This window comes from Coturnix japonica, chromosome 3 (assembly GCF_054131305.1).
Source record: "Coturnix japonica strain WE chromosome 3, WE-NBRP24, whole genome shotgun sequence".
Classification (NCBI taxonomy): domain Eukaryota; kingdom Metazoa; phylum Chordata; class Aves; order Galliformes; family Phasianidae; genus Coturnix; species Coturnix japonica.
In genome coordinates this window covers 54,522,117-54,548,231 of record NC_140665.1, presented here as the reverse complement: position 1 = coordinate 54,548,231, position 26,115 = coordinate 54,522,117, and the positions used below count along the sequence as shown (strand labels likewise).

At 40.3% G+C, this 26,115-nt stretch overlaps 1 long non-coding RNA gene across 2 annotated transcripts; it reads left to right on the top strand.

Annotated features, from left to right (window-relative positions):
* The first annotated feature begins 1,570 nt into the window (after positions 1-1,570).
* LOC107311707 (uncharacterized) lies at positions 1,571-25,272 on the top strand. Of its 2 annotated transcripts, XR_014944042.1 has the most exons (3): positions 1,571-1,968; positions 23,204-23,355; positions 23,454-25,272. It is a non-coding gene; the product is annotated as an uncharacterized LOC107311707 (long non-coding RNA). The 2 variants fall into 2 exon arrangements; XR_004306817.2 differs by lacking the exon at positions 1,571-1,968 and having other exon boundaries at positions 22,853-23,355.
* The last annotated feature ends 843 nt before the right edge of the window (positions 25,273-26,115 follow it).

Below are 26,115 nucleotides of genomic sequence, written 5' to 3'. Positions count from 1 at the left end.
TTAGAATCATATGTTTTGGGATTTTCACTTGTAGGAAAGGCATTCTAGGAAGATGCCTGCATATCCAGCCTCATCTAAGTCAGGAAGGTTCAGCCTCTGCAGATTTAAACCAGACTGTGTGATAGTTTACAGCCATCTGTAGCTCTCATTTTCAGAAGTACTACTGAAGGTAGAACTATCAATAACAGTGAGACTTGATGAACACTAGATAGACACCGCTGATAATTCATTCCTGGATTGCTGCTTAGTTCAGGATAACTGTTACAGGTATCATAGCAAGTAAAGTATCTACATCCTCATAGCAAAGCCTCTACCTAGAGACAGGCTGTTAGTACTAGGTTTCTCCCACACAAACTTTTGAGGAAAAGGAGAAACAGACAATGATAGAAAAGGCAAAGAAAGGAAGGGCAGAACATAAGAAAGACAGCAGAAGAAAATGCGGGACGGAGATAGAAAGAGGAAGAGCGGAAGGAAAAAGGGGAAGGGGGGAAGGGGGGAAGGGGGGAAGGGGGGAAGGGGGGAAGGAGGGAAGGGGGGAAGGGGGGAAGGGGGAAGGGGGGAAAGGGGGAAGGGGGGAAGGGGGGAAGGGGGGAAGGGGGGAAGGGGGGAAGGGGGGAAGGAGGGAAGGGGGGAAGGGGGGAAGGGGGGAAGGGGGGAAAGGGGGAAGGGGGGAAGGGGGGAAGGGGGGAAGGGGGGAAGGGGGGAAAGGGGGAAGGGGGGAAGGGGGGAAGGGGGGAAGGGGGGAAGGGGGGAAGGGGGGAAGGGGGGAAGGGGGGAAGGGGGGAAGGGGGGAAGGGGGGAAGGAGGGAAGGAAGGGAGGAAGGGAGGAAGGGAGGAAGGGAGGAAGGAAGGAAGGAAGGAAGGAAGGAAGGAAGGAAGGAAGGAAGGAAGGAAGGAAGGAAGGAAGGAAGGAAGGAAGGAAGGAAGGAAGGAAGGAAGGAAGGAAGGAAGGAAGGAAGGAAGGAAGGAAGGAAGGAAGGAAGGAAGGAAGGAAGGAAGGAAGGAAGGAAGGAAGGAAGGAAGGAGGGAAGGAGGGAAGGAGGGAAGGAGGGAAGGAGGGAGGGAGGGAGGGAGGGAGGGAGGGAGGGAGGGAGGGAGGGAGGGAGGGAGGGAGGGAGGGAGGGAGGGAGGGAGGGAGGGAGGGAGGGAAGGGAAGGGAAGGGAAGGGAAGGGAAGGGAAGGGAAGGGAAGGGAAGGGAAGGGAAGGGAAGGGAAGGGAAGGGAAGGGAAGGGAAGGGAAGGGAAGGGAAGGGAAGGGAAGGGAAGGGAAGGGAAGGGGAGGGGAGGGGAGGGGAGGGGAGGGGAGGGGAGGGGAGGGGAGGGAAGGGAGGGAAGGGAGGGAAGGGAGGGAAGGGAGGGAAGGAAGGAAGGGAAGGAAGGGAAGGAAGGGAAGGAAGGAAGGAAGGAAGGAAGGAAGGAAGGAAGGAAGGAAGGAAGGAAGGAAGGAAGGAAGGAAGGAAGGAAGGAAGGAAGGAAGGAAGGAAGGAAGGAAGGAAGGAAGGAAGGAAGGAAGGAAGGAAGGAAGGAAGGAAGGAAGGAAGGAAGGAAGGAAGGAAGGAAGGAAGGGAAAACAAAAGTATCAGAGAACAGAAATCCAACTAAATATGGAAAAGAAAGCCAAGGGAAAAGAAAGATTTCTGGGATAATTTATAGTAGTTAAATCCTTATTTCTTTTGCCAGGTAGAGAAATCCTAATCCTGTTACACGATCTTTCAGACTGCTTCAGTGAATCATTGCCATTACCAATATGGACAGAAATTTATTATATCAGCTTCCCAGACACTGAACACGGTGTTGGCAGAGCAAAATAGATGTTAACTCAGTGAGTCAGATATGGTGTTCTTTTTATATCTCCAAGGCACGCAGCAGCAGCTCCAGCCATGTCACCACTGAAGCTGCTGCTGAAAGCTGGGAAGCCAATGTGATAACAATGGGATTACTGATCAGTGGTACTGCAGGTCTTGCATGGTAAGTGCAAAAAGTCTCAGCAGGTATTGGCATTCTGGAGTACTTCGCTGAGGTCACGTAGGTCATGTTCAGGAAGAAAGAAAATTCATCTGTAGCTATCATTAGAATGACAAACAGTTGCAGGCATCATCAGCTCAGTTGCTAAGCATTAAGTGGAAGCTATCTTTTTCATTCTTGTGATGATTCCCAGTGCCTTTGGCGGCTTTCATATCTGAGATTATTTTTTTTTTTTCCACAGCAAATTTCAAATTCTGTTCTTTTTGCGAACTCATTTCTAGCATATTCCACTTACAGAGATGTGCTCAATCAGTGTTATTTGCTTCGTGAAAGCAAACTCCCTACATTTACTCTGAACATAATGCAAATAGGTTTTGTTCCTTGGCAGGGAAGAACTCTAGTTTTGCTAAGGAAATAGCCAGAGTTGAAGATGGCTGTGTTAGAACAAAACAAGGAATCTGCTTTGCACTCAATAGAAACACAGCACTGTGAAAGGTGCCCTGAAGGAGTTGCGTGTGTTGTTGAGTTCAGGAGTTGCCTTCTGCCAAATGGCATCCGTGGATAAAGCAACAGCCAGAAGCTCATGTTCCTCTTCAAGACACATCAGAATTTGTTTTCTCTGATTTTTGCATTCTTCTGTGCTTTCAGTGTTCCATCCTTCAGGTCATTTGAGAAGTCCAAATTTCAGGAACACTGAGAAAGTCATACTTTAGACAGTCTGATATGTTCTCTCTTCTAGAAGAATTTTATTATTTGGCAGGGTGCTATAGAAAGGAGAATAAGTGTTTTTCTTTCTGTTTGTTCACTGTCATTTCTTTTAAATATCTAGGTGCAGTAACTGCTCTGGTCAGGGCAGTGATCCTCTGCAGTCTTCCTCTTCACATTCATACATGAAAGATCCCAAACTAATTTTGGGGATGCCCACACATCACCAAGTATGCTGGAAGGCAACATCAATGCCATCAGTGCTGTTTCATTTGAATATACTACCACTAGAGAAATGCTCTAACTTGCTAATTAAAGAATGGGAACTAAGATATTTTAGTCAGCTTGTTATCAAGACACCATAGTAGATTATAACATATCCAAAAAAAAAAAAAAGACTAGTGATTTGTTGCTTGAAGTATCTGGGCAATCTCTCTGAACCAAACTGATCAATTATTTTAAAAGGCATGGAGAGTAGAAATGTGTGCAGAGTAAGTAGGAGAGAAAGAAAATCCAGGACCTGTCCTTTGGGTTATGCTGGAGGTTCTTTCTCCTTTCTTTCCATGCATACAGAAAGCAGCTGATCCGATATGTTCTGCAAATAGATACAAATGCATACAGAAGCACTGGGAACATCTTGTACACAGATGTGAGTCAGTACTTGGCAGGTGGCTAGTTGAAGTCAGATTTCCCAGACAATAATTCCATTTTCTTGGAGGAAAAAAAAAAAAAGACCGAGAATTAAAGAGACATGAGAAGAAGGACTAATTCAAACCTGCCTGGAATAAAAGCTCTTATGTTAAATTCCTTCTTTCTTCTGTGTAGTTGATTCTATGTAACTTCAGGTGTTCAAACACGTCTTGTGGGAAGGTCACAGGAAGACCCCATTACTAGTATAGCTGCACAAGAAGAAGGGCACGTGTCACACCATTCATACCGTTGTTCACTGTAGGCCAGAAAAACATTTCCACAGCAAGACAACAAATGCACCTCAAGAGCGTGTCTGAACCTGAACTCAGGCACGTCTGCTGTTCCTATGGCAAACAGCATTCCACTTCCTCTCACCACCACAAGAGTGTGTTTCAGGCTTAGAGCACGTTTTCTCATTTCTGCACGAACAGCCAGATGTGGTCAGAACCACAGGGCTGTAGGTGTGTTGTGAATCCATACATTGTAATTTGGCTTTCAATGGCTGCACTAGTTTCAAATTTTGCTTATTCTTTGATTATCAGTCTTTACAGAGGTGTTTGTAAACTGTCTTGTCAAAAACACCAATTCATGAGGAAATATTTGCCTTTGGTAGACAATCTATCTGCCTGTATGTCTGTGTATCTATTTACTTATTTTTTCTACCTTTTTGTACCTTGATAGTGATAGAAAAGCAGATGCTTTGTTTTGGGAAGAAGAGTGTAGTTTAATCTTTGCATTCAGTTTTCCTGAATGATTCACTGGGAACGCACTCCTGTGTTCCCACGAGCTCCAAACCAGACCTCCTCTCCAAGTAGGAAAGCTATGGTATGCCCTGAAAAATGTTCTTTAACTGAAGAGCTGTTCCTAAAGAGGGAAATAAGAGCATAAGCCCACCAATTATAACATGTTTAAGGCATTATCATACCATTTTACTTTTAATTGATGGCTAGCTAAAATATTCTATATTTTTTTTGTTAAATTGTAACCAAATTTTCTGTGGGCATCCTTTGCTACCCTTAATTCTTCTCAACCCTAGTTCTCACAGCAGATCTGGATGTTTTTTTTCTCTTTGTCCAGTGGGGGGTAGGAGTAGCAATGAAAAAGCATGATCCATATAGAATTGTATGTTCTCAGATATCTTGACATGTGTCTGGGAATTTCTGAGCTATGGGAACAGTGCTAGACTGGGACTCTTCATGGGATTTTCTGAGCTCCAAACTGAGTTTGACAAGGGTGTTATAATTTGTTCTATAATAATATACTTTACCACGCACACAGTAACAAAGCGTGTTGAACTGGAACCACATCTCCATAAAAGTCAGATATCACCACAAAAACAGTGGAATGCAATACTTTCCACATCACAGAATTGTCCTACCACAAGGTGGGACAGCAGTTCAGAACAGGGTATAATTTTTATGCACTGCAATAGGAACAAAGAGTGTTTTGTGAGGGATAAAATGCAGAAGTTAACAAAAATCCTCCCAAAAGTACTTTGCTGGGAAAAGTGAAAGTAAATACAGGAAGACATAATTAATTTGTTATGATACTTGAGGGCTAAAACAAAGGATTTTTTTAAAATATCCTCAGCTTCCTTTTCCTAAGCAAATTCCTGAGGCTACTTGCAGAGCAAAACATTACAGCTTCCTGTTTCTTCCCATGATTAAAAGCTTCCAGGTTACCCAGCAGTTGTTAAAGTGAATGCTGCTCTTGGCAGCAGTCATCACTATCATTTCAGTCCTGATTATGGACAGTGAGAGTCTTCTGGCTGACCAAAATGTTTCTGGATTGAGCCCTAAGGAATTTGACTTTCTGAGGCTTGCAGAGATGTGATGTGGAACTTCCCAGGCATGCTTTCTCTTTTTGAAACTGTTATATGCAACTCAGCCGATCCTGTTCAGCCCAGCTGGGGGAAGGCTGAGCTTCACACCAAGACCGCTGACAGGAAGGGGCAGCCCTTTTGTACATGGAGCTACCCCTCAACCCCCTAGTACTGCTGCGAGGACAGTCTCTTGATGGGGTGAGCCCATTCTGTTCAGGGAAAGGGTCCGTGGATAGTCTGGAAAAAGCTTCCAAAATATCAGATGCATTTAGCAGAAAGCTAAAGTACCAGTCCAGTGTGGTGGGCAGGCAGCACAGTTATTCCCCTTTCATTGTTACTTGCGTGCTTGCTTTTGCCTGACTAAGGACATGCAAGCTACTGAAATGGAATATGTGCTCCACTGCCTGAAATAATTTCCCTGTAACTGGGCCCCAGATGCAAAAAGACATGATATAAAAAGTATGTTATAAAAAGAACTAAATATTGATCTGTTCCTGTGGTGAATGGGTGTGAATGGGCTCCAAGTGCTGTGCTGTCACTTTTGTGGACCTTTGAGTGGAGATCTCTGTTTATACAAACAAACGAATAAACAAAGAGCTAATTAAAAGCCTTTCAACTCCCTTTCAACTCAGGATCTTGTGCACCAGCAAGTTCTGAGTTTCAGGGTCCAGTTCTGATTTTGAGCAGCATCTTATGCTTTGGTGGGCATGTGGGGTGGGATTTATCCTGACTTAGCCCTTAGGAATGTAGTTAATTTATTTGTTTCCAGCCTGTGGGATGTTTGGATTTAGATGTTTCTGAAGAATTTCTTCACCATTTCGTTTTTGGAAAACTTGTTTTCCATTGCTTCTATTCAAGAGGAAACCTTGTGCAGTGAGGAGTCAAACACTCACTGGGCCAGGAAGACAGGGAGAGGGAGCATGAGACTTAAAAGCTAACAGGTTGCAAAACTGTCTCCATGTTTGCATCCAGTGTTTGCATACATCACAATCACCCTTCTTTGGGCACTGACCAAAAACCTGAGGAAAGCAGGTATCACAAGTCAGCCTGTCCTAAGCAGCTGCAGCTCTGTGGAGCAGAGTAATTTAGTGCTCAAATCTCAGCTCTGCTGCAGAGGAAAATGAAGATGTATGCTTTTGGATGAAGCCCTAAAATTAAATGTTATTAAATGCAATACCTATATTTCATGAACTTAGATTCACTCTAATCCGTACACACTTTAGGTGTCCTGTGCCTTAGCCTGCACTTGCATGTATTTCTCTTATCCCCAGTTCTACCACGCCAGCCCTTTTAACAAATTATTTTTATTTTGACCGATGACATTTAGCAAGGCAAGTATTTTTGGATGGCTTGAGATCTGTATCAAAACATATTTTCCTTTTGGAACAAAAATAAGACAAGGGAATCTCCCTCACTAACTTCTGTCTAACATCTCTTCGTCCTCAAGTAGTCACTTGCAAGCTAAAACGTCTAACAGGACTAGAAAGAAAGTTTTCTTAATGAGGTATTGACACAATAAATACTTCAGCATAGCAGTCTCTTATTCAAACTATTTCTCATTAATACTGATTATTCTAAATTGAGCATAAACTAATAGCTAACTGCAAAGTGCCTATTAGTACTGGGTCAGATTCTACAAGACTCACTCCATACAAAAAATGTTTACTTGCACCAGAATGTTCTGTTCAAAGTGATGGTACTTTTATTCTTTTTTTCAGCTGCAAAACTTGGTACACGTTTAAGGAGGCAACACGATTTTTTACAGAATTGGTAAAATGATAAAAGCACTTTATGGAAAGAAATCTAAGTTCTACAAGAAAGTGATAGTTGATGTTTTAAGTATCATTCTTTCCATATCCTTCTTAAAGCATCGTTGAGTTGGGTTTGTCTAGTGAAATGGTTGCCAGTATTTCCAGATTCATGTTTTTCTTTTTCAAGGGGTTATGATCTCCTTACCACTATTTGGAGAAGAAACTTTAAGTGGAAGTATTTTTATCCTATCTTGGAAGAGTGACATGGGCTCTAAATCACAAACTAAAGATACCGTTAATGTTTGCTAGACACTTTTATGAGACATTTGTTCATGGATTAAAACTGCATGTAGGAGCAATTAGCAAATCTTCACTTACTCAAAAAGGAAAAGACAACTGGATGGATAAGGGATGAATGATATGTGTTTTTTTACCCCTTTAACCATTGTAAAAAATTCAGTTTAAGCAGTGATATGTGTTGCATCAGTATCAAACGGGCATGAGTATTATGTAAATAAATGTGGCATAAGCATCTCTTTTAAAAGTACTGTCTGTTTCAACCTACTTTGTCTTGAAGTGAGGGCTCTCAGCCTCTCCACTGGGACCACTCATAAAACTAAGGGTTAATCACAGCCACAGAGCCAACAATAAGAATCTCTAGTGAAGTTTCTTGTCTACCTGCTTAGAACTACTATTCTTAGTGTTATTTTTCCCATTCACTGTATGCCTGTGGACCTCAGCTCTGGTCACCAGAATTCAAGTTCATCTCATTTAATCATTGCCATAAGAAAGCTGACATGTAGTCCATGCTACCTGCATAGAGTAAGGCTCTAGTTTATGTAAGGCAGTTCAGTTTGCTGATCTAAAGAAGGAAAGATTTGTATATTGGCATAATGGATTCTCTCTTTTAACTATAGAAGAAATTAGGGTAACAGTCTTGAGCAGATGTTATAACTTTGGGATAACTGCGTGAGATGAATACTACTCCAGGTAACAATGATACCTGAACACTACCAATGTGATGATGCAAAAAAAGGTTTGAAGTAATATGCACTACTACATGTCATGTAACAGAAAGAGGGAGCATACCTGAAACTATCAGTAGTGCACAATTTATTAGATGCAAAGTCCTCTCCATGCTAATAAAAAGTGTGAAGAGACTAATGAAAATTTAAGTGGAGAACTGAACAAAGATAAGAATTATTAATAGTGGTTCACATTTGTTTATCAGTACTTTTAAAATGAGATCATCCAGAGATTTACAGCAAAGACAGCAATTTTGGCCTAAAGAAAGAGAAACTTGCAATCTTTTCTTAATGGTAAAACCCTGTTCAAAGTTCACAGTCTACCAATTTTTCCTAACCCTATCAGGAGAACCTGAAATAAAACGTCTGAGAGTGGGTGTCACCAGACAAAAAGAAATAAACAGGGGCTAACATAGCTCTTAAATTCAGCCTGTGAAAAGACAGTAGGCAGACATTCAAAATTAAGAGAACAAATACACAGGAGGGCAGGACTCTTAGTGCCAACAATTACAGCAGTATTATATATTGCTTGTGTTCTCGCTTATGCTAACATTATGCTAGTATAGTTGGGTTGATCTTTCTGGAATTAGACCTGATTTTCAGTGATGTTAAAGCAGAATCCTCCAGTAAGCCTCTCTTACTTTTAGTCTTCTACAGAACTAAGAGCTGAGGACAGTGGAAACTTCTCATGACTGGTGATATTATACACCAAGAAAGACTGGTCTGAGTGTCTGGAGCTGACTGCCTTTGTATATATTCTTCCATTACACAAGAAATTGTTTTTGAATGCAATCAAAACATTGACCCTGGATCCTTTTGCAGTTGACAGTGGTGTTAAGAGTTCTCTGTAGGCCAGCTGAGCAAAAATAATGAGACGCTGGTGAAAGCTCAATACCAGGCCTCTTGCTTCTGAAAGGAAAATCCAGCAAACTGATTCTTCAGATCTTGTCTTTCTCTGGTTCTAACACTCATGAGTTAACATGTTATTCAAGATATTTTAAAGTACTTTAATTAAATAAATACTACATTTGCAAATGTCAGGCAGATTCTTATGTAAAGTACTTAAGATGCTTTGGAATAAAAGCTTCTGAATGCAGGACCTACTTTTGCTTTTTTAGTGTCAGTAAAGAGAACAGCTGCATGCACAGCTACTACAGTCATTAGTATCACTATTAACCTACAGTTATTTAATGGAGAAAGATCTTGAGAAAAGACAGCTTCATGAATCAACATAAAGAAGAAATCTTAAGACCGCAAGGCCTTACAATACCAAATTCTAGTATGAGCAATATCACCCTCCTAGTATTAGCAGGCCTTCCTGGGTGAGATATGACAGATACACAGAAAAAATTTCAGGAGCCTGGAAAGGCTGTTTTTGTTCCTTCTGAGAACAAGGGCAAAAGCCCAACTGGGCTGTTAGCTGCTATCCTGAACCATTATTATTCTCTGAGTCTCGTTAAAAGAAAACAAAACAAAACCCTGCCTTTGTCTTGGGTCACTCCAGAACATTTGCCCTCCTCTGTTATTTATCCAGGCAGGAAATGTTTTTCTTCTTTTAAAATGAGCAATGCAAGGATATTGTGGAGAATGCGTGTAGTGCAATATGCTATCAGCACCCTCCAGTTGTTTATCATGGCCATTTTCAGCCAGAATGGGGACACTAAGTTCTCTTGGATTCTCACTGTGCTGGCAAGGTCTTCTGTGTGTGACAAAACAAACAAAAAACAAAAAGCCACACACTTCCTGATAAGTTTCAGAGGACAGCTTTTCTCAGCCTTATCTCAGTTTCATTCCACTACTGAAAAGAATTTCAGTTTTACAGTAGATTTGCTTTTCATTGTATATTTGTCAGTGGTAACTGTATGCTTTTGCCTCCCCACATGATTTGCTTCTCTCTTGAGGAGATAAGGACTGTCTCTCCTTGCCCTGTGAATGGATGTGGCCTATGTCTAAGGTCATTTCAAAAACAATCCAACTGCAGTCATGCCTAGGGGCCTTTTCTATAAAAATGCATTGTTCTGCTGGAGGCAGGGGGCTGGGTAGGGTTATGGCATGCCAGAGATGCACAGGAATGCAAGGCTACTTCATAAGCACAATTTCCAATCTCAGTATGTTTCTCCACAACAATGTTGTGTTATGAAATTAGCATGTTTTTTTCTTTTTTTTTCTTCTGAAAAAGATACATTCTGGTCAACCACTGTGGTACTTACTTGGGGAGGGCTTCTGTCATGATACCAAGAAAAAAGCAAGGGGAAGCCTCACTTTTGGTCACAGGCAGAGGAGACAACAGCAGTGAAAAAGTCCTCATACTTTCTTAGCCATTTTTCTAGAGAAAGCAGTTTTTAGGGTATTCAAGGCTCAGTGGTATTAGCCATTTGGTTATTTTATTCCTCAGCTTGTCCCAGTTCTTCTGTGCATATTATTCATATGTCCACAACAAACAGCATTTTAATTGCACCCTGAAGAGAAAACAAAGCTCATTTTCTAGCTTCAGATGACAGCTGAAGCATACAGGGCTTGCTTGCTTTCTAAAACACCCTCCCACTTCCTCTCCAAATACATACTTGACGCTTGGTAGTGATCACTCTGGTGATACTACTGACAAGAGGAGAAAGGCAGAAGGATGTTCAGGATGATATTCACAGGTTTAGGAAATCTGGATTATAATCTCTTGTCACTTCCCGCATTGTCCTGCACACATCTCTCAGAAACAGAGCCATGACAGGCTGCATTACCTTCACTTCTGTGCTTTAATTTTTCATCTGCCAAGTGGAATAGTACTAATTTTAGCAATCACATTTACACAAATTTGAAACATGAAGTTTCTAGCTATTTGCTGATAATGGGAAGCACACTGCCATTTAAACTAAGAGACCATTAAGATACATGGCAAGTTGACTTGCTTTTCCTTATTTGTCCTCATAATGAGGAAGCTCATTCTGGGTGCAAGGACAAATGCAGTGGATCTGCTGAAAAGTATTTGTTTGTAAGGAGCAGATCCTTGCAACCTTGTTGAGAGAAACTGCTTCTCCTTTTTTAGTTTTTCCAGAGGAATGTGTATGTAAAAGAATGGTTGTAATAATAATTCTTCATAAGAATAAGAGTTTCCTATTGAGTAATTCAAGGCCTTATTGTTTCTCAGGAAACAGACAGCTGCACCCGCTTAAAAAGGAAAAAAAAAACCAAACCACTGGTTAACACAGACAAAATAGTAATGATTAACACTTTGTATCCACTGTAACATCTCTAGAAGTGTATTGCTTGACCCAAAGAATTCCTCAGGAGATCTAACTTAGAAATACAGGAGAACAAGTAACAGTTATTTTCATTTAAATAATTCTGTTATCTCCTCTTGTCAAGTGCCTATCCAAACGCATTAAGTCCCGATCCTGGGCCCACCAGAATTAAGGCTTCAGCTTTTCCAAATAACCAGAAGTCCCCCGGCGCTGTGATCACAGGACTTTTCAAGAGTATGTAATAGTACAGTGTAAGTGCAGTGGCACATGCATCCCTGTAACCTATGAATTGAAGGTCAGTGCTGGGGTGACCGCCATGGGCACAGAGTGCGCAGCAAAACTGAACCAAGAAAAGTTCCTCACAGCTTCACCTGAGCAAGGTAACACCTGCTGGAAGCACAGGTGATATTTCAGATGGAGAAGTCATTCTTCAGTTGCTTGCCTTAAAAAAAAAAAAAAAAAAAAGCTTGGCTTTGCTGGTGCAGAACAACCGTAAAATGCTCTGTAGCAGTGACAGCTTGAAAGTTAGAACTGTTTCTTACCCACCTATCTCATCTGCAGTGTTTTCATTGGGCTGTTATAGTAAGAAAACTTATTGAAGCTATTTTAATTTATGTTTTTCTTCTCAAATCTTAACGTTGCTAACTTTAAGAAGTCATTAGAATGCTGGCATTAACAGGAAACAATGCTCATGAGTTTTAATGAATGCAAATGTGGGAAGGAAACCATTTCCCAGCTTCTGAGAAACAGGGCATTAATCTAGATGGCATAATTACTCCAGCCAGGCTTTCCTCAGTGAGAAGTGATAAAAGTAAGAGCCTATGATTATTTCTATACTTCTGAAATGTTGATAAAACATAAAAATGTCGATGCCTCCACTAAGAAACACTCAGTGACAATTTGTAACAAATGTCTCCAACACGCATTTAATGTAGATTAAAGGTTCATTATTCTTGACTAATTGCATGCCAGTAGATCATTAAAAACAGATATGCCAACGCTTAGGAAGCATTCATCCTTTATATGAATGTTAATCCTCAATAAACATGCTTTTTAACAATCAGTTGGCTCACTTTATATGTTAAGCAGAGAATTCAAATCACAGAATGCTTGTAAGATGCTTACTTCAAAGTACTACAATAATTTCCCTATTTATCCTGTGTGGTCTTTTCTTAACACATGGAAAAAAAAACCAAAAACCACCACCACCACCAACAACAACAACAAAAAAGATAGTTACATAGATATAAAACTCTTTTCTAATTTGGCTTTTGTCAGTTCAGTGCACCTACAAGTGGTAGACTGCCACAGTTAATATGGTGGTTAGGCAGAGACCATCACTTTCCTTCTCTCATCTCTTCTGTAGTATCTGCCCAAATAGTCAAGAGGGAAGTGTTTCTTTTATTTTTACTTTCAGTTCTGATAACATTACACATGTACCTATCTCTATAAACATGTCCCCTTAACCCTGTAGGAGGAGAACGGTGCATTACTTCTGCGCATCACTGATTCTGTTAAAGACCTGTATGGAGGAGGAAAGGAGTCTGCTTGTAGACTGTAAATTGTAGACAGAACAATTCGATATAATCCAGTTGATTATATTGCCTCTGGAAGCTGCTAGCATTATGGTAGGAAAATGCCTGAGGGGTAATTCAAGAGCAAAGCTTTGAGAACCCCAGATCCTACTGTGGATGTTTCAGAACCTGAAGTTTCTGCAGAGGCCTGGAATGAAATCCTGGTTTTGTTTAGGACAATAAAAATCTGTCAGTGATGTTATCTGGTCAGACCTGATAAGGTCATATCCAGGGGCTGAAGGTCTGTGGCCCATACTTCCAACCAAACTCTGTGTATCAATAGCTCTCAAGAAGAGAGCTGAATGACATGCAGTAGATGATGTTATAGAAAAAAAATTACCTTTTCCTAGACTGTTAGGAATGATCTTTGTTTGTGGTGCAGATGAAATGACATTACAGTGTTTATCTGTAGGAACCTAGATTGCCTGTCAGCTTTACTATGACAGATCACAGCAAAAATTCTTTCTTTCTCTTTCTTTCTCTTTCTTTTCCTCTCAGAATACCTTAGACTCAAGATCCTTCAAATCATGGCTATTTTGAAGGGCTATTTTTCAGATTGAGTCCTGGACTAAAATAGCAGGTGCACCACGAGGCTGAGGATAAGCCTCTGGGTGAAATGCTGATGGCCAGGCTGCTGACCCACTTCACTCAGCTGGCAGGGACACATTTCCTCTTAGGTAGTCCCTGCTACAGGGAAGGTTTGTGTTCTCCAAATGCTGTGTGTGTGCAGCTGCTTGACCTTTCTTGTAAGCAAGTTGCCCCATTAGGCTCAGATCTGAGATTGACATTTTATTTTCTGCTTGAAGCTAAGACTGGGTGTCCCCTGGCCTCTTGCAAATGGACATTTGGCTATGAACAGGACTTATGGGATGATATTAATAATTTCTGATTAGTACAAGGAAATACCAGGCACATGGCCTGTTCTATAGGGACCTATTGAGTTAGACATGGTAGCTGTATTTCAAGAAAATGCCTGTTAGCATGTAGGCTTCCTAATAGCATTAGAAGTTTTATGTTCTGGAATAAAGTAATCAAATCTCATGCTTCAGGGCACGCGCTGATCTCTGCAGGACCAAGAAGGCATTTTGCCCACGAGAGCTTTATGTAGTTGTCTGGGTGGTTTCTACCTTTTCCCAAAGCAGTGGTGAATGGAGGCAGTTGGAGACAGGATGCTGAGTGTCATGGGCCAATAGAGTGACCCCACATACCTGTGTACTCATGTTACTGTTCAAGGGGCTAAAGATTTTGAATCTTATAGAAATGAATGCATTATGACAGGAAAGCTCCAGCAAAATGCCTTCAAAGTGAAATTTTGGGCCAGCTTTCACTCTCTATTAGGTAGCGGCAGTGCTTATTGAATTCTCCCCCTGAACAGAGAAGAATGCACGGCAAGCTGCCTCTGCTGGGGAAAAATGATTAATGCCTTATGTCAAGCACTGTGGCACTTGCACAGTGACTCTTCTCTTCTTAGGTAGGATAGTAGTGACCGCATGAAAGCAAAGCAGAGCATTCCCAGAGCTGAGTTTTTGTTCTCTGGCATCAAATGAACTATCATGCCAGCCAGCTTCTTGCTATATCCATGTGATAAAATATGTGCTCTGTTTTCACTGCCTTCTGCTTCTCTTCTACTTTTATTGTTTCTGTGGCTTTTTCTCTTTCTCTTTTATTTTCCTTTTCCTTCTCTTAGACCAGCTGAGGGAAATAGTTTGTCAGTTGTTATTGAAATCTTTCATCTGGCTACTGTGAAATATTTTTATCTCACACAGAATGTGATACTGCCACTTTGTCGATACCAAATAGGGTTGGTTTTCTTTTTTTCTTTCTCATAGGAACGTTTCTATATGCATACATATGTACTCAACAGTGGACAAAGGCAAATAAATTTTCACTATCAATACAAGCCAAGACAACTTTCATTTTTCTGTCTGGAACACAATATTTAAATATATATGACATCACAGTCAATGTCTTTTCTGAGTCCACAGTCAGTATGTTTCCCTAACTATATGCCATATTTATTCTCATTATTTTTCACAGACTTGTAAAAAATGGTGCCACAGAGGGGGTGACAGAGTGTTACCTTTGTTATTCTACATGGAAGAAGCAGAACAAGGCATGTTCACAGAAACTGTTACTGCTGGGGAAAATATTCCAGCTTTCATTTTTGGGATTATCCTTTTCTCTTTCAATGCAGATTATCGCTGCATGTTGGGATCTACCCAGACACATTGAAGTACAAGACCTCTAAAAAGAAGAAAAAAAGGGGAAGAAAAAAAGAAAGGTGTGAGGCAGGGGTACAGAGAGACTGCCTATTTTGCATGATGGTCTCTTGTACTTATTTCTCCAAGGGGAGCTAAGGATTATTTGATTCTGCTTTACATATGCTTAAAATGATGTTCTATTCTTAAAATATTATAATCTCCTTCTTCTTCCCTAAGATTTGATGTAGTGGCAAACTTGAGAATTCTGAAGAAGCTGGAGACTAAACTTAAAAGAAGTTTTCTGGGGGAATGGAGAGTGATTGACTCACAGGGGGAAAAGTATGAAATTGCAATTTATTATACAAAAGCAAAAGCATTAGGAAGGACAGAGTTTTAAATGTTCTTGAGGGAAAGGATAAGAATTCATACTTTGATAACAGGGAAGAAGGTAAATAATACAATCAGAACTGTTTGTCAGTGGCTATCCTTTTCATGAACCAGAATGCTGTAATATTAAAAAGCAGAAAAGGCAGATATTATGAGAGGTACAGGTGCAGATGGCAGAGCACAGCTGCAAAGAGCTTCTAAAGGCTGTTCCACTGCTCTAGCAAATGACATCCATGCCTGCAATGAGAGAGTAAAAGTAGTCTGTAATCCTCAGGCAATCAGTCTGACACAGTTCACCTGGGCAGAGTGAAGGGCACACATGGCCAGCAAGTTTGTCTGTGGGTTTGGAGGTAAGAGGAATGGAGTACTGAGGATTGGGGGGGAAGGGAAATATGTGGGAGATGTGTAAAGGTGAGTTTGTTCCACCTAGAGTGATTAGGGAGCCAGCTTTTTTGCCATTGCAACACCACTTACAAAACACGAGCTCAATCCCTAATGAGCTTAACTTTAAAAGTAAGAGAAAGCTCTTCTCAGAGTACTTGTTATGTGCTCAGAATGTGCTGTTCTCTTTCCAAAAGCTTTTAATCTTAAAGTGAGTTTTCACTAACCAGATTGAGACAGCTCTGTGAAACTGTGGCAAAAGAACAAGACTGCATGCCATTCAACTTTAATAAGTCATGGGAGAAGATATTGTTTAGCCTTGCATAGTTTATACTCTCAAAATTATAACTGCAAATAATTAAAAGGAAGCAAGCCATTTTGAGTTTGCCTGTGCTCCAACACTTATGGTGCCCAATTGATATGAGTTTTCATTTTAATGCAGTTGAAATTGGGCAGCAGCACCTCAGGTTTCTTTGCTTTAGGCTGACAGCCATTTTTGAAAGGGAAGAGGCTAGTTGGGTTAGCTACTTTTAGAGAGGGTTTTATGGGCAACAGGGAGACTTCAAGGGGTTTCCAGGCTGATTCAAAGAAAAGGAGAACATTGCTAAACTTCACTGTTATGGCAGAGCACATATTTTTAATCTATTGACTCACAGTGACTTAAGCATTTGGGAATCTTGTTTAAAATTTTGGATCCTGAAGATTTAGGCTTAGGAGTACTAGCAGAATGGGGCAGAGCTGAGGCCCCACTTTGCCACTGGGACACAGATGTGACCAGAAGCTGGGAACAAGCAGGAGACAGCTGCAAAAGTGATGAATGTCCTGAGGGATGGCTCACAAAATGTGTGAAGCATGATTCTGGAATCCTAGTCAACATAGGCATCAAAGCCATAAGAGTGGCAGGTTAGAGAACGGAGAGACAAAGTCTAGGCACCCTGAAAAGAGAATAAGGCTTCAGTGCTTGTGTCATCTGAGAGGTTTACTATGTCCTGTGCAAGGTTAGAAGGAGAAGCCAAAAGGCAGATCTTTAATGTTCTTCAGAAAAATGGTAGATGAGATGGTATGAGAGAATTACAGGAGCAAAGAATTCTTCTCTTACATTGGACTTTCAACATTAAGGAAACTAAGTTATAACACTCATATTATATATATATATAAAAATATATATATATGCTATAATATAGCATATTATTAGGCCTTGGTAGAAGAAAGATCATCATGGTACACTGTGACATGAAATGTACCTGAACACACGGTAAACAGTTCTGGCCCTTGAGTTGTAGTATATGTACATCATCATGTCTCTATCTTCAGCTGTCTGAAGTAGGATGACATTGATTCTCATTCTAAGGAGATAGAAATGCAATGCAGCTAAGAACATAAGGAAGCTCAAGTAAAATATGAAGCACTGTTGCATGGTTGTTTGCCCACACCTTAAATGCTGCATGCCTTTCTCATCCTGTCATATGAAAAAGGGTGTAACGCAACTGGGAAGAGCTCAGAGAAGAGCAATAAGGATGGCTGGAGATAAAGAATGACTTTTTTTTTTTGTCATGGAGAAGTAAACTAAGATTTTTCAGTCTGGGAAAGAGATGACTCATCCTGATATAGTAGAGGTCTATAAACTTATGAGTCACAGAGAAAGAGTAAGCAATGGTTGATGTGATTTAAATATCTGTTCCAAGAGGAAAACTGCTGCAGGACATCAAATTATACTAGTAAGAACCAGATTTGAGGGGGGGAAAAGTTCCTAACACAGTTGTAGCAGCACAACCTGACCTAGGTTCAAAAGGAGACTGGATGATTTAAGGGAAATTTGTCAAGAATTTCTGAACACGTTGAAATCTTATCTGCTTTAAGATATATCTGAGCTGGAAATATTCAAAGGTTATGACAGTGTAAAGGGAAACACCATGTACTCATGCTTTATTTTTATGATTTTCTTTGAGTGTTCATTTGAAGACATTATTGGAGATTATATGGGCTTGTGGTCTGATGAACTGCAAACTCTTGTTACTGAGTGAGGGTATTATCCATCTCAGTGGTGAGTAGAGGGCTCCCAGTCTGGGCCAGACACATGCTTCTACTGATAGGGTTTAGACCTTGGCTTTGTGCTGATCAGCGTCTTTGAGAGTAAAACTGGTATGCAAAATCTCATGTCTGCTGCCATCTTCATGATACAGGGCAGAAATGCAGCTACTTTAGAAAGGGCAAAAGCATCCCTTATCATCTCAGTGACAGAGATTACAGGGGAAGCCCATGAGTTGCGCTCGCACAGCTGAGAAGGTAGCTAGTCCCAGCCCTGGAAAGAAGGAAAGGGAGGGAAAGGAGATCTTGGTTAAAAGAAGTTAAGAGCAAGTGTTCCTTGGGTACCTGGATGTAACTGTGGCATTGGGCTGCAGTCATAGTGAAAACGTGCTCAAAACTATTAAGTTGCTTTGTCTGAAGGCATGACAAAGACATGACTAGTCATTGGTCAGCTTTATTTCCTGGCAAATGATAACAAGGGCCACTCTCCAGAAGAGGAGGGAGCCATGGGTTTCAGAATATTTTTTTTTCACCTGACCATGAAGGACAAGGGGTAGTTAAGTAGGTCTTTATGTTAGAGACAGCCTTTGCAGTAGGTTTTTAATATGCTTAATCAAGTCATAAATATTAAGACAGCTGTTTGAGCTCTCCATATAGCTGGCTACACATCTAACTGCAGGCACAAGACCTATGCACTCAAGTGGTTAGGAAAATAATTGCCAGAATTTTTATCTTAAGAAGATGAATTGTAAAGTGAAAATATTTAATCTGAAAATGGATTTTTTCACTCATTCTAACCTGAAAAGTTAGGAGCTTTTCGGTTTTCCTACTCATCGTGAGCTCTCATAATAAGCAGACAAATACAGTGGCGACTTTTCTTCCCTAGTATTTGAAATTGTAGTGTGGTAAAGGAGCTGCACACTTGTATCTGAATGTTAGTAAAACCTGGAAAAAAATACAAATGGATGCAGTGTAGATACTCTGAGTGTTTAAGAACTATCCTACAGCTGAATATACATGCCAGAACACAGTGGAAAATATGCTGACAAATGTGCCAGGTGTCTAGAGCTGTCTAAATACAGCAGACCAAGACTGCCTGGCTGCTCATGCACAGTCCTGCCAGCCAGCTTGTGGTTCAGGTACCAAAATAAAGCACTTGGGCTCAGAGTCATAGATCTTGAACTGAGAATATCAGAGCAGAGGATGGTTTATTTTTGTTATGTCGTGGATGTGGACATTCGCACAGTCATTTTAAGAGGGCTAGTATTACCCTTGTGGAGGCACATTCATTTCCTTTGACAAATTTTGAATAATAGAGAATTGTAACAAAATCACTTAAAACTCAGGGAGATTACTAAGAGAAAACAAAGGAGGAAATCAAAAGTGAAGAATGCAGCTTAGAAAAAAAAGTGGACCATGAGCAATGGATCATGAGGAGAAAAAAACTCCCATCAAAAGGGAAAAGCAGGTGGCATTAGCATGAGATTGGGTGTCAGCTACTCTTCTTCAGGAAAGAGATAAAAGAAATGATGGAATGAAGAGGAGGGTTAACATATAATGTGAAGATTTCTTCTGTCAGTGTGGTGAAGACTTTCTTATTAGCGTAAACCACAGGGTTTATGTTTTGGCTGGCATATCCTTCCTGTAGCATGACCTTCCTCAAGCATTGCATCTAGCTCTGTTTTCTTTGTGCCTCCTGTTGAACACTCCACACTCAGGGGAAGTCTGGTGGATTCAGGGCCAATACTATGAGCAGGTCTCATACAACAACGAAAATGAATATTGAATATTTTTGCATCCTTCTTTTTGAAAGCTGTTTGTGGTCTTGCTTCTTGCTCAGTGTATTTCAGAGGTCCTCTTTATTATCTTACTATGGTAGTAGTCTCAATACCTTAATCGTGATAACACATTACATCACAAATAGCTTTACTAGAGGTTATGGAATCTTTCACACCCCACCTATGTAATTTAAAACAGCTTACTGTCAGGAATAGCCTATGGCTATTTTAATAAACTCTTTCTCCCAGCAAAGAAAAGCACTTGCATGTGAATCTTTGCTGGGAATGATCCTGGAAATGTTCAGACCCCCCAGAACATGTCTAGGAGTTGCTTGGAAGTGCTTAATGGCACAGATCAAAAGTACATCTAGAAGCCCTACTGCAGGGGAGCTGTATAGCATTCCAGTGCTTGGGACTGCTCCTGGGCACTATTTACTAGTGGTGGACTCCAGCAAGTTTCTTAACTCCAGGACATACATCCTCTTGCCTTGCAACCTCATTCTGATGTGAGAGAAAGCCATTCTCATGCCTTCATTGCTCTGAGGTCTGGGAATACTCAAGGGAGAAGGGTGACTATCTAGACAACTGTGGGACAAGCTCTGTGGCACATATTTCATTGCTGATTCACACCCTTCCTAATACAATAAGTCATTTCCTCATTTTATGAGTGTACTAGAACGAGGTTCTAACTAATATTTATGTTACTAGAACTCAGTCTGTATCTATTTTACATCTGTCCCATTTCTATGGATATGTTTGCCCTTGAATTCTTTCCAGAGCACTAGCTAAGCATGAACTATTCTGTAATTAAACCAGACAACTTAAGCTCACAGGAATTACCAAAAGTGTGTGTGTGACCCCTGTAGAAGCTTGGCAATACTTTATCAGCATGTCAGAATAATTTCACAGCTTAGGTTAAATTTCTAAAGTGCTGTGTATTACTGAGTGCTTTGCTGTATTAATTGCATTGCACTTTCTTAGAAATATTCTGTGTTGATACAGAGAAGATTGTATTGCTAATTGCACACAGGGTAAACACATAAGAGTTATGTCTTAAGAACAAGCAACATGACTCCTGCTAAGGTCAGGTATTAGTTCATCAGAATTCAAATGATGGTAAGTGGAGCTTCATCTTCTGTTGCATTTGCTTTACGCTGCTAGAAACTTTCACACTGTTAAAAGAGGTCAGAATGGGTTTTGAATCTCAGGACATCTGTCTGTCAAGACCCACTTCTGAGTTCATGACCCCACTTCAAACTATACTGCCAAGCTTGTGAATAAAAGTAAGGTCTTGACCCTCGTTTAGGGACTAGTAGCTTAAAATAAGATCTGGGAATAAGGAATAAAAAACATTTACAAAGCAGTGTGTAGTTGGAATGCATGTCAAGTGTAGGGTACTTTCCAAAGAGACAAGAGGAGGATGAGGTCATGCAAACATGCAACACATTGTATTTCTATTAGAGTAATTCTTTTTCTCCATGAAAGGAGAAGAGATGAACATTCTCAAGAGAGAGAGAATCATAGCAGCTGCATAGGTTCTGTGCTATTAGGTGATTTAGATCCCTGTCCTGTGTTTAAAATGTCAAGGTGCAGAAGTTATGTATTTTCCATTGAAAATGGAAAAATGGGAGTTCACTTGGAAAACAGGATGGAGCATATGCTGTGGAGTCAGTCGTATGATAAGTATGAAAAATGAATACAAACAATTATGAAAAAAAATGTATCCGATATATTTTTAAGACAGCTGGGAGACTAAACTGTTGCATTGTAGGAAATTTTACCTCTGTCACCTCATACAGTTTTTCCAGGAAGCTGAATTTGATACAAAACAGGAAGAGAGAAGATGACTGAAATGTCTATAGAATGACTCCTGACTTTTAAGAGACAGGGAAGGAATGGTTCTTATGGCCCAAAATAGTGAAAGAAAGAACAGGATTGCGGTCCCTAAATATGGATGAAGGAGAGCAAGTGAAGGAACAACCTGAGCTGAAAGACAGTGTTGCATCTAAATATATATATATATTTGATTATGAATTGCTCTAGGTTAGGGAAAATAAAAAGAAAACAAAAAAGCAGTGGTAGTTTTGAAAGGTTCTAGCAGACCTATTATGAGTTTAGGTCAAGGAACTTAACTGTTCTTAGATACAGCTTGCTGAGCGGGTTTATAAGGAAAAGTGTATGCAATATCAGAAAATGGGAGTCAGTGATATGAAGCTATTGGAGCAGATCCAGAGAAGAGCCATGAAGATGATCAGAGGGCTGGAGCACTTTAATAAAGAAAGACTGAGGCTTGTTCAGCCTGAAGAAGAGAAGGCTCTGAGGAGACCTCATTGTGGCCTTCCAGGACTTGAAGGGAGCTTATAAATGGGAGGGAGGCTGACTTGTTATAGACAGAGTTAGGGCAAGGCAGAATGGTTTTGCACTAAAAGAGGAGAGTCTTAGATTAGATGCTAATTACAAATTTTTTACTCTGAGGATTGTGAGGCACTGGCACAATGAAGCTGTGTGTGCCCCATTCCTGAAGGTGTTCTAGGCCAGGATGGATGGGGCCCTGGCCAGCCTGATCTAATGTGTGGCAACTAGATGATCCTTTCCAACCCAAGCCATTCTATGATTCTTTGAGATGGACATTACATGGGTGAGGTTCCTAGTTTACAAGCTGTTGTTCTTGAGGAGGAAGATAATCGTATTACCATTCTGCTGGTAGTATGCACTGCATATGGCATCTCTTCCAAAGGTCCTCCTAGCCTGAAACTGGAATGCTTACAGAAAAAGCAGGTGGAGTTAACATTGCTGCTATACAGCAGATTTGTCTCACACAGAGTTGTATTCCAGATACAAAGCCAAAACTTTGCATTGCTCAATGTTGTATTATCACTAATGATTATATTCAATTTGTCTCACTCTGTGGTGTTTACATCTTTCACATGTGAGTAGTCAGTTTTAATAGCATTCTTACAGTGTTAAGCAGTGTCTTTCTGTCCCATGCTCTCATTTCATTTTATGTGAAACAAATGTGAATTTCCTCAGTTCTTAACTATTTTGAACCAAGTATGTTCTTTTCCTGGTCAGTTAAGTGTTTTCCACTAAGAAATTAACATAGATTTCCAAGTAAATATGCATTCTCCTGCCTCTTGCTATGATTAAGGTGGAAACTGATCACATTTACAAAATGGGTTAAATGGTGACAAATGCTGCAGCCACCTTAAGCAATTCACTGTCTTTATAAAGTAGATTTATTTCAGAGAAAGGAAAGACTTTTCATATTCTGATTTTTCTATTTTCTTTTTTTTTTTCTTTTTCTTTTTTCCTTTTTTTTAGGGAACACTGATCTGTTGTTCATGCAATGCAGTTATGCAACAGAAAGCAGACAGCACTCAACTCTCCAACAATCCAGAACTGTAATGAAGTTCAGATCCTCATTGGAGTCTGATCAATGGGACTCAAACCTGTTGACATTCTATTTAATTTGTTTTGTACTGTTCAGTATTGATCTAATGAAGGAGGTTTTTCCACAGATATGAATAGACCTCTAAAGCCTGCCTATGCCTATTGTCTTTCTGTCTTACCTCCTTCTCTTGTTCTTTCTTAGTTCATTTTCTTTTTTGGGTCTTAGATCACTCTGCTCATTTTTCACAGTTTATCTACTGTGTGTTACAGCTCTAGCTGGTCAGCAGAACCCACGCCAGCCTCACTCAGATGTATTTAAGAACAGTAGCTGCTGGGTGTGGTGGACACATGGATTGTGACACTGCTGAGGAGGAGCTAGCTGAAGGTGCACTCCTGGAAGGAGGCACTTGATGTCAAATAAGGTAATCACAGCTGCGTGTGACCCACATCAGGACAGGAAGAACTCCAAGAGGCTACATTCCATGGACAGAAGAAAGAATTGACATTTCCTTTCTTTCAGTCCTCAGGAACATCTCCTTATCACCAACATCTGCCAAAGTTATGAAAAGCCTCACAGTGACCCCTTCCAGCGCCCTCAGCATTAATGAGCACATCCCACTGGGTTCCATGGAGTTGGATTTACCCAATTTGTTTATTTGTTCTCTGTCTCAATCCTCATCCTCCAAGGGGAGTATTCCTTGCTGTAGACTTTTCTACAGATCTCATGGGCCTGGATTACTGAAAACTATTCATACAAGGCAAAGAAAATCTTGAATACCTTGTCCTTTTCTGTATCCTTTGTCACAAAGGCACGACATTTTCCCAAGCCTTTTCTTATTGTTTTTCACGTTTCTCATCAGATTCAGCTCCAGGTCAGCTTTAGCTTTCCTAACTCCATGCTTGCACAATCAAACAATATCTTCATATACTATTCTTTCCAGTTCTCCTGCTTCCGCCTCTTGTATGCACACTTTTTTTGCTGGAGTTCTGTGAAGGACTACTTGTTCACTTATTGATTGGCTGCTTCTCAGGTTGAACAGTTCTTGAGTGGATGAAGAAAACAGCTACAGAGAAACAGGTAGAAGCTGTTGTATGCACAGTCCAACTTCCTAAGACATCCTTTGCCTCATGGTAGGAGCAGAGTGAGCTCAGTTCATCTCCCAGCAAGAATAAAGGAAATTGAGACTAGGAAGGAGACAAGATAGGTGTGAGCCTGAGGAAGGAGTAGAAAGGATGTCTACTGATGTGTTATTCTTTATTCTTTCTCTATTTGTTTTTTATGTTTGTCTGTTTGTTTTCTACAATACCTAGATTAGTGATCATAAATTTCTTTTAATTGGTGATAAATTAAAATAAGTAGAAATTCTCCTGCTTTTGCCTAAGGTGATAACAAGCTTTATAGTAAAACCTTAATTTCACTGTACTGTGGATACCTTTTGGCTTATTCTGCTTTGACAGTGTAAGAGGCCTTAAAATTTTGTAAACTACAGGTAAATTCACAGTAAGACTCTGTACTATCTGAGTACTCTAAAGAGAACTCTGGCATGTAGAAGGGGAATACCAGCTGAGCTATCGAGCCTTCATGAGGCTTTGAATATATTAATACAGTGCTGAATCAAAGTTGATTACTCAGCAACAAATATGTGGGGTTGAGTTTAGTGCTGAGCTTCTGGGACTGTTCAGCTTCCAAGCTATATCTGGCTTATGTCTGTTATGCAGTCCTGGAACAAAAACACAAATGACTGCACCCACCTCTGTAGGTGTTCGTGACTGGGTATGACTCTGTCCTCATTTGAGCATGAACTGCTGCATGTTCACTGTGGAGAAATAAAATCATGCTCTCATCTGTCTTTTGAAAAGTTTCTGAATATTTTTCAGGGAATATGTGGACACAGAATCTTTTTGAAGTCTCAGACACAAAACTATAGACAGCATCAGTGCACTGCCACCATGTTTTTGTCTTTCCTGGTTGACTGATTGCATGGCTGACATTACACAAACAAGGGAGTGGAAGATTATCTCACAAAAGTCTCTTTTATTTTGTTTGGAGGAAAAAACAGGTGAGCTATGGAAGTGTATTCTGTAGAATAAGATATTTTTATGGATAGGGCTAGAACCTTTGTATCATTAATCAGCATTTTTTAAAAATGCAGATTCTCAGGTGTAAAGCAAAGTTACTTGAGATTTGTGTCTTCTAATACAGTTTTTGATGAAGCACATTACAAGCTGAACTAATTAGGTCCAGTGTACACCCAATGCAACTCAGCTCTTACCTAGCTTGAGGAGCCTTCTCCATTGTACTAAACTTGTACTAAATAAATTTTTTTAGAAAATTTTAAGAAGTTTTGGTCTCTACTTAATTTTTTCCTCAAATATCAATCACCCTAAGCCAGCTAGCAACCCAGGAACACTCCTGTTCCTTTTGGTTGGTTCTCTTCCTCCTTGGCCTTTTTTCTCCCAACATGAAAAGAATGAGAACTTGCTGATGTTGATTTTGAGAATATAAAAATGTGAAGAAAGGGAAATTAGACCCTAGATGTGGTTTAAATGGAAATAGAGATCAAAGTCTAGCATTTCCAAGCATAAAAGGTGTGTATACGTTTTGGTAACAGTTTTGTAGGCTTGATGTAAGTCAATCTGCTTGTGTAATTCTACCATGCCTAGCCCAGATGACTGTCTGTAGTTACGTTTATTTGAATAGAAATTGTCTCTGTTGGTATTAATAAACCCCAAAACCATTCTAGCACTGTTGTTTGTAAAATAAGGATGATAATTTTTCTTCTGCAAAACAGAACTCTGCTAATTGCCACACTATGGCAAATCTGTTTCATCCTTTGTATTCTAAACTCTTATGTAGACTGATTTTTTTACTTAAGAACAAAAATTACTATGTGAAAGAAAAGATGCTGTGCAAGGCTGAGCTCCTTGGAGGGGTACTTGGTGCTCTCTAACTATGGGTGCTCCTAATCTTCAAGCTGGGGCTACTATACTGTTCAACACTTCCTTCAGAAGTAGGAGATGATCCTGTAAATGCAACTTCAGGTGTACAGAGGGGCTCCTTGGGTTCACCATATCTTCTCACCTGGCACTTAACCATTGGTTCATGCTGTGAGCTGGCAATTCCACTGCAGACAGGCAGCTGTCATTGAGGAATTCCTTTCTGTTTAGTATTCCTTTAGATT